The 9,919-nt window shown below is 39.4% G+C and overlaps 1 pseudogene; it reads left to right on the plus strand.

The window, feature by feature from the left end:
- The first annotated feature begins 262 nt into the window (after nt 1-262).
- LOC121797634 lies at nt 263-4,923 on the plus strand (annotated as a pseudogene).
- The last annotated feature ends 4,996 nt before the right edge of the window (nt 4,924-9,919 follow it).

A 9,919-nucleotide genomic window follows, 5' to 3' on the forward strand; every position in this document is an offset into this window, starting at 1 on the left:
TTATTGTACTTTTTTAAATTTTAATAGTATTATTAAACTTTTCCCGTATATGTCTCGTAAATTGAATTCCGTATATTGTGTGATTGTTAATTATGTCATTTTATATAATTGTTATTAGTGATGTGGCTGGGCTATTTATGATGTGACAGGAGGATTTTTAGTGCTGATGATGTGGCAGTGGCTGGGCTATGACTGGGCTATTGCTGGGCTATTCCTATTGTGGATGGTCTAAACGAGTCAAGCACTGCCAGCGTCTCCGTTTTCGTGTGTCTGAATAGAATTTGCTCAAATTCCTACTATGAAAGTTTCAAGCATTGCGTGTCGTTTCACTGCCCTCGTACTCCAACCACTTTTTGCTAAATCCAGAGCATTGCCCCGCGCTTCGTGCCGACGTCTTTCTACTGCGTCTACTGAGGCCCCGGAAATGGATGCATTCATGGAAAAGCTCAAGAACTACGAAAAAATCGGTGTTCCTAAGGGAGCCGGTACCGATTCCTGCGACGGTTTCGATTTAGGTAGGATGCGGCGGCTGTTGCACAATCTTGGCAGTCCTCAATCCAAATTCAAGGTAAGGTTTCTGTGAATTCGATTAATACTCATGTTACCGTTTCTCAGCATTCATCTGCCGTAAGGTTTTAGTGAATGGATTTGAGTTGAGGAACAGCCTGATATAGATTGAGTTTATTTTTTAGTAGCACTATTTTAGATTTTGGATTTGTTTAGAAGAAGATTCGATATTGATTTAGGCTATACATATTGCTGGTACAAAAGGGAAAGGATCAACTGCTGCATTTATCTCCAGCATTTTATGTGCCGAGGGGTATTCTGTTGGTTGCTATACCAGGTATGTGTCTGTAACTCACACTATGATTCAGATTATATTGTGGAAGAATCATGATTGTTTTATCATGAAATACAAATGTTTAGCTGCTTAGTTTATAAATACAATCAACTGAAGGTATTGCCTTCTTTCAGCCCACATATACGTAGTATTAGAGAGCGCATAACGCTGGGAGCGAGTGGTGAGGCAGTGCCAGTGAAGTCACTGGATTCACACTTCCACAAAATAAAGGATGAGCTTGATATCGCAATTGAACGTGAAAAAGGGCATCTCAGTCAGTTTGAGGTATGCTCGTGGATAGATATATTTTGCTATCACCTTACTTGAAGATGGTATGTCTTCTGGTTGACTTGTTGGTTGATTGTGATACTGAACTTTATTGTCATTCAATTTATTTGATTGTTAAATCTTGAAATCAAGGTTTTCACCGCCATCGCATTGAGCTTATTTGCCGAAGAGAGAGTTCAATTTGCAGTTGTTGAGGTAAACTTATCTTGTCTGAGCTCTTATACTAACCAACAAGCTTTCTATTTGGTCAATTTTCTTTCCTTTTTCAGAAGAAAATACATGATTTTCAAATTATATACTATTATAAATGGAAGATATGTCTCTTGATTCTTTTTCTCTCTCACTAAACTTAATTGTTCTTTACCCTAATCTTGGTGACAGTGTAATTTTAGGTCACCATGTTCTGGAATTAACAGCATATTTCGGGATTCTCTATACCGGCTGTAAATTTTAATTCACTATTAACTTGATCATCTTGTTCCTCTTCTCCACTCCTAAATGCGTGTAATCCGCGTTATATTGTTTGTCGTCTAGCTTTGATTGATAAAGGTGGAAGTCAACATCGTGGAATGGATAACATTTTGATTTCTTATGTCCACCTATAGGCTGGATTGGGTGGCGCTCGGGATGCAACCAATGTATTTACCAGTTCAGATCTGGCAGCAGCAATCATTACCAATATAGGTGAAGAGCATCTAGCTGCACTAGGGGGATCTCTGCAGAGTATTGCTGTGGCTAAATCAGGAATAATTAAAGAAGACCGTCCAGTTAGGTGGTTCTGTACATTATTTCCTTCACAAATATGGTCTTAGTCATATTGTGTTGTCTTCTCTTGGGAGAGAGGCAACAATAGACAACACACAATTTAATTAGGCTTGAATATGAACAACCAGCATTGAAGTGGAGGCAGATATAAACTAATTACTACTTTTAAATGTCAATGTCATAATTTGACCTTTATTTACTGTGTATGGAGGCAGATAACTACCATCAAGTATGTAGATCAAGATAAAGTTATACATACAACTATGCAAGAGTTATAATGCAGAATATGCAATTCTAACTTGCTTGTAAAATCTTTTAGCTGGTTCTGGGTGGGCCGTTCCTTCCACATATTGAGAGTATCATACGTGAGAAGGCATTGTCTCTATGTTCACCTGTTGTATCAGCATCAGATCCTGGAAATAGAAGTGTTCTGAAAGGCTTTTCTGGAGCCTGTCAGGTGCCTCACCAATTATGTGATATTCTGCTCTTGATTGAGAGCGACCTTCACGTGGTATTGAATTGAATTATATTATACAGTTCATTTAAGAGTGTTATAAAGCTACTTTTATTTCTTTTTTAACCCATTTTTTTTCTGTGAATCTGTCATATACAAGTCAATTGAGTTGTTTGATCTACAATTGCGCCTGCTTGGTTCTCACCAGCTCAAGAACGCTATAACTGCTACTTGCGCAGCACTTTGTCTTCGTGAACAAGGTTTGAAAATATAACTTCTTATGAGTCCTATGTGTCTTTTTACATGGATAGGAACTCTTTAGAGTAGTTTATTATGCTACACTCCTAGTCTTTTTGGAAAGTTGAGTAATGGTAAATGAAGAAAATGGCCTTATCAGTGAAATCTATATTGTCGACAATTGTTCAGTCTATTTGGTAGTTAACATAAGTCTTTCCCCACCTTTTCTTGAATTTTGGATGTTCCATTCCGACGACGTGGATTGGCATATGGTATTGTTAAACTACTCTTTGTTATTATTTAATAATGATGATAGGACCCCAACAGTGGATTGAAAATGTGCCTGTCAATGCCGTGGTCACTGAATATGGGTTAATTGAGTGTGTAGCTGGTTCTCTGTTTGATAGTAAGCCCCAGACTTACTTGGCCGAAGCTTGTTATAACATTAAATCTCTGCTTTTTTTATTAAAATCCAATGCATTTCCAGCAGCCTTATTTTAACAGATTAAACTCATTGATATTTATAACTTGCTTAACTTATTCAATGTTAATACTACATTACTACTTGAAAAATAACACTCATTGGTGTTTTTGTTAATCAAGTTGACTCTTATTGCTTCAAGAAGTACATTTGCATGCTACGAAGCATCTTTTACAACCATGTCACATATCAGCTGGAAAATGTCTCTTTGAGCTCTGGCCTTACCTGCACCATTATGATATCTTTACGCCCGTAATTATTGTAGGGTGGATGTTATCGGATACGTCCATTCGTGCTGGTCTAGAAAGTGCATATTTAGTTGGTAGAAGCCAATTTTTGACATCTAAGGAAGCTGACAAGCTAGGACTACCAGGAGCAACTATACTTCTTGATGGAGGTTTGGTTCCCTTGTTTCACGATTTCTGTTTTCACACTACACTATGATGTCAGCCTTTTAGGGTTATAACTATTTATGTGGTTCATCATTTATTCTTAGTTCTGTCCTTCAACATACAAAGAAACGTAAGTCTGTAAGGTCATTGCTGCAGCCAAGTGATTAGAATGAAAAAATACTCCATATAGATTTTCCTGTTTACTCTTATTTAACATTGACGAATTCTGATTTTTGCCCATATTTTGATCGCGTTGATAACTAGCTTGTGCTAATGTTTTTCTTTAAATGAAAATCTCAGCCCATACCAAAGAATCTGCTCAGGCATTGGTGGACATGGTTAAGATGGCATATTGTGATGCAAGATTGTTTTTGTTGTTGCTATGGCGAATGACAAAGATCATACTGGATTTGCTAGAGCTCTACTTTCACGTTAAGTATCTATTTGAGATTGCAAAGATTTAATTATATTGTAAATATTTGTGCTATCAGAAACTTGGGTGGTGCACTAGAGTCTAGACGAAGATAGTCTGTCACTGATAATTCTTGTGCAATTTATTAGAAGTGCAGACATCCTTCATAAGTATAATTTGTTGAGGTCTTTTGCAATGGCTTGATGATCTTATACATGGTTTGTTAATGTAAAATTAAGACCTCATTGATAGGATGAAAGCAAGATCAGATATATTCGCATCTCCTAGTTTACCTTGTTCCTTCTGTTCACATCCTCTAGCTGTCCTCGTATGCATATATCTAAGAGAAGAAGAAACCTAATGCAGTAGTTGGGGGTGCAGGTGGCACTGTTATATTTGATTCTCCTGATCTTGTTCAAAATCAGCAATTAATCTGTATAAACACTGAGGAATATGTTCATCCTGTACTGGACATAAATTTACGTTGAAGAGGCAGTTTGTTATAGTCTTTGCATGTTGTTACATATAATGCTTTAGGGGTATTATGAATAGTTAACTTGGTTCTGTTCATTCTCTCTTTGTGAGGGGGAGGGGCTGTTATAATGATACATGCAATTGTGACTCCTGGTATATAAAATCTTGCAGGTGGATGTTTGGAAGCTGTATGCTTTACTGAAGTTGATATTGCTGGAGATAGATCGCGCACAACTTCATCATCCTTGTTAAAATGTTCTTGGATCAAAGCTTGTAGAGAGATGGATGTTGGTTTTCTTGACTGCGGAGCTGCTAATTACGAGTTGATTGAAGATCAGTTTCCTGAATCTTCCAGAAATATGGGATCTGAATCCATCCTATTTGTGGAGGGGTCATTAGTGGATTCAATTAGATTTGGACATGAGGTCCTTTGTGCAAAATCTGCCTCTGGAAGTGGGATAATTGTAGTCACTGGCTCTTTGCATATTGTTTCAGCAGTTTTAGGTTGTCTCGAAACATGAGTCCTGTCTGTATGTTAATATATTTTTCTACAAAGGAAAATCATTTTGTGGGTGCTAACCATGCTCTTAAAGAAACGGCTTTAGATTTAGTTATCGAATTCATGATTTTGGTTATTTAATACAGAAGTAGAACTGGAGGTTTATCAAAGCTTTACAAATTAATTCCAAGCCAAATGGTAAAAAGGGATTAGTATTGCTCTGATGGTAATCCCCCTCCATTCAGCTTGCTTTTTTGTGAATTTGCCTTTGCACAAACTGAGATGCCTTGTCGTGACGCCAAATTAAAATAGAGAGGGTGTCATGGCGATAGCTTGCTTAAAATTTTGGCATTCTTTTATTCCTACTTTTATGGCAGCAAAAATTCAAGAGTAATTTTCTTTGGGGGTTTGCAGTTTACAGGTTGTAGTTGAGATGCCAATTTTAAAGATGCTTATACTGGTGGGGCTACTTCCTGTACGGACTCCTACTCATGTCCTCTTGCAAGTTGCTCAATTTCCCCGGTATTGTTTTGATTGTTAATTGCCCTGAAACCTATTTTTTTAAAGATATTTATTTTATTTTTTATTTGTTACATCTTTCTTGTGAGGCATGTTCTGAAATAAAACATTCTTTTACCTTCTGAGTCATATTGGGTAATTTATCTGATAAATTATAGGTGTCGTAATAGATTCATGTTTGAGTAACATCTGGAAATGAAACAGATCACAATAAATTCATCAGGGCAGATGTTATCTTGAAGACAGAAGTGGTTAGTTCTCGCAGTCAAATTGAAAGGTATTAAATATACTAAGCTTTTTACCCCCGTTTAAGTAGAGCTGAAAAGGCTGAAAGGGTCCAATTATTTAACTGAAAATTAGTGAAGCAATTATGAAACATACACCAGGTTGAAGATAAATGTACCAGGCCAGAGGGGCCTAGCCATTCTTAAGCTATTGCACAGGCTACTTACTATTATGACTTTTAGTGAAAAATTTATACTCTTTCACCAGCAGGCATCAAAGAAAAGAAGGTTGTGTCTGATTTCACAGGTCATTATTGAGCACAAGGTGTGTGTATATCAACTCTTATTATGGACATGAGTAAAATTTAGAGTGAGTTTCTCAGGTCTAAACTTCTGTTTTTATGCCTTTCCTTAGTTGTACTCTTTACCACAGTTAATTGCCAGATGAGTTAAAAAAACTCAAAAGTAGTAAAGTTGAGGCAATCAAAAGTCAAAGCATGATGAAGACTGCTAGGTTGCAATTTCATATAGATAATGACATATTTCCCCTTGCGAACCAAAGATTGTGTGGTCGACTGTTTATCTTAATTGTTCTGTAGACTCACTCACCTAACGCCTGAACTCATCTATTAATGCACAGGTGATATCTTTATTCAACTGTGCCCGGAACCCATATATTCAAAACAGAGCCTAATTTTTTTTGGCTAAGCATCTAAATGTCAATTAATGGTATGCTGTTATCTAAGTTTTGTCTTTGTATTTTATAGTAATATGTAGGCATGAAAACCAACCAATTGAAGTCCCAAAAAACACCAGAATAACTACTCATCATGACTTGTGGCGCCTCAGGGCCTGAGTTTGTACAACACTAGAACCAAGATGCCAAAATTTGTTATTTACTTGTAATCCGCACACATGATGAATAGAAAGTGGATGTCTTCTGTCAGTAACTACAGTGTTTTAGAATATTCTCGAAATTTCTCTTTTTTCCCTCTCTTGTTGGTGCAAGGCAAGATATGTTATGGTTGTGCTTTCTGTAGTTGTATTCCGCATGCATGCATCGTGCACCCCAGAACTTTGAAATGATTCCGTGATTTCGATTACTGGTTATTACTACTAAGAAAACCGATTTGGCATTGTGATTGTTTGATTTTAGAAAATGAGTAAGATCACATGTGTTCTTTGCACAGCCCTCTAACTAAGAAAGTTGCACACACTAGTTCCACCATAGATGTGATCATCATAATTTCAGCCAAGCCAATATACGTATCTGTGTTCAAACATATTGGACCAGGGGAGTTGCATCCGTAGCAATACTATAATGTAGGATTGAGATGTGACAGAGAAGCGGGCCAAGGGAAATCTAAGCAATCAAGGAGGTGGAGCCCCACAATAGCCTCTGAGATCGCCCGGAAATCCTGCTCCGACCGTGGATTTACCTAGCAGCGCCGTGTAAAACCAAATGTAGGTAAGTGGTAAAACTCGTTAGTGTTTAATGCTGGGCATCATGCATTTTGTGGGTCTGCTTTTAATGGTGAGTAATGAATTGAGCTTGGGAAGGGATGGGCCCAGCCATATATATTTACTACAACAATCTTGTCCCACATATTTAAAAGTTACTACTAGCGCATATTTCTATATCATTCTTCCATCGAGGAGGGTTAGGTTGGATTGATTGCCATTTATTTTTCCTGACAGAAGCTGGGATAAATATACCATGCTACACTTTAACTTAGAATTTATGTGTTTGTAAATATTCTCTGTAGCAATCGAATAAATGATAATAAGAGGGTATTTAACTGATTCCAAATTATCATATTTTTTGTTTTATTAGTAGAGTATATTTTTTAACGTATTATGAATGGCTGAATTTGAAATGTGTGATTTTATGTTTATCTTCACATTCAAATTCAAATTTAAATTTGAATAATGTACTCAAATTTGAAAGCCATAAAGATTCCTTGGAGATTAGGGCAGCGCCGTGCATATTTTTGAGATACGTACGCATTATAAAGGGAGAATTGATGACAAAGAAGACGAGTTGGATTTGAGATTTGATAACCAAAAAAATATTGGAAAAGAAGTAATATTTTTCAAAGTTTCACTCTAAATGACACATAGTATTTCGTTTTGAGATGTCACATTCTAAATAATACTAGTATACTACTTATGTACTGATGAATCCGCGAATTTCTGATGTTAGTAAATGCTGGTAGAGAATACAGATCACGACACAGAGATTTACGTGGTTCGATTTACTGAAGTAAATCTACGTCCACGGGAAGAAGGGAGGGCAAGATTGTATTGCTTGATCTGGGATTACAGCTTACAACACAGACTTGCTATATGATGTTTTATCTCTAGAGAGCTTAACCTTTTTCTATCTGATCTAAGTTCTATTTATACATTGAACTAAGATCGTGGCTTGCATCACCACTAATGATGGTTGTGGATGTCGTGGAGGTCATGGAGGTCCTGCATGTAGCGTAGGTCATGGCCTACGATCGTGGCCTGAGTTGACACCACGTGGTAGTGGGTGTGTTGGAAGTTGTGGAAATCCTGTATGGGTCCACTAACTCCTTGTTCGGTCGAATACTGAGACCGAACTGCTTTGGTTGCCGATCTGAGAGTAGAGCTTGATGCCGACCTGAGAGCAGAGTTTGATTGGTTGGCTTTTACCGAGCTGTGGGCTGGGGCCGAACTCTTTGGTTGTGCCGAACTGAACTCTTTAGTCATGCCGGACTCATACTCTTCCTTGGGCTTTGGGCTGATGGGCCGTCAGCTGTAGGCTGGGGCCGAACTCTTTGGTTGTGCCGAACTGAACTCTTTAGTCATGCCGGACTCATACTCTTCCTTGGGCTTTGGGCTGATGGGCCGTCATTGCTGTTGGGCTTGTTTAGTACGCACCCCATCACTACCCCCCCCGAAGGGCGAAGTGAATCACTTCGGCAAAGTGAGTCACTTCGGCATTCTGGATAAAGGCAAGGGGGAGGCTGATGTCAGGGGACGTGCCTTGCATTAAATGCGACAGTAAAATCCGGCCGTTGAATCCTGAAAAGGTGGGATTCGAAACGGTGCGACGATTTTGAAATCTTCGCCGAATCTGATAAATACCTCCTTTCTTCATCATTGAAGCACTTTTGCGACTGCTTCTTCTGCACTCTCTTTTTTGCGAAAATTCTCTCTCCGCTTTCAAGAATTTCTTCAGACTTTCTTCACCTTCAAAAAGTAAGAAAAATGTCTTCTTCTTCTTCTTCGGAGTCGGGTAGCGGTAGGAGAGGCGGTAAGGGGTCTTCCGGCCGGAAAGAGTCCGGGGAGAAGACCGTAGAGTATTTCCATAGTATTTTGAGTAAGGATACTGTGATATCCCTACCCGAAAAATACTTTTTTCCTGGGGGGAAGGCGGTGGTACCTGACGGTGATCATAGGGCTGACTCCCCGCCGGAGGGTTACGCCACCGTGTACGAGGCCTGCTTAGAATGCGGGCTTCGTTTCCCCCTCCCTTCTGCCTTTATAGATTTACTAGATTTTTTTCAGCTTCCTTTAGGCCAGGTGACTCCGAACTCTTGGAGGCACTTGTCGGCCTTCGCCGCCGAACTCCGTAAGTTAGGAAGGGATTTGTCTTTGAAGGCGATCCTTAAATTCTTTCAATTTAAGAGGAAGGGGTCTTGGTTTTACTTGATCCCTGTACAGCCCTTTAGGGCCTTTTGTAAAACGAAGTGGCCGAAGTGGCAAAACCGCTTCTTCTATTATGATAGGACCGCGGCTCCTAGTTTTCCCTGGAGAGGGCCGAAGTCCGTTATCCGTCATCCTCGGCCTGAACCGTTGGACGAGCTCGATGGCGAGCTCAACAAGATTCCCATAGTTATGAAACAATACACGGAGTCTGAGCTCGTCAAGGGCGACGTCGTGTTCGACATCTCGTCTTCGGACGAAGAGGCCGAGGGTGAGGATTTCTCTTTATCTTTATGCTCTACTGCTTTAACGAAGAAAACTAACCTTGCTTTCTTGCTTTTTGGCAGTGTACATGCTGAACAAGGCTATCCGAAAGTCCTCCGAGCTTGTGGAGCCGGAGAGGCAGAGTGCCCCTCGCTCGGCGTCTGAAGCCGAGAAGAATCCGAAGAGGCAAAAAACCTCTTCTTCGGACCCGAAAGTGCCGGAGTCGTGTTCGGCTAAAGGGAAGGGGAAATTTCATGAGTCCCCAAGAGTGCCGGGGAAAGACCTGGTCATCTCCGAGGTGGTTGCAGACATCCCGGAACACGTCCCTGAGCCTTTTCAATGGCCGACGAATTTTGTGGAGGTAAGCTTTCTGACTTGGCTTCTTTTCCACATT

This window comes from Salvia splendens, chromosome 4, assembly GCF_004379255.2.
Source record: "Salvia splendens isolate huo1 chromosome 4, SspV2, whole genome shotgun sequence".
Lineage (NCBI taxonomy): Eukaryota > Viridiplantae > Streptophyta > Magnoliopsida > Lamiales > Lamiaceae > Salvia > Salvia splendens.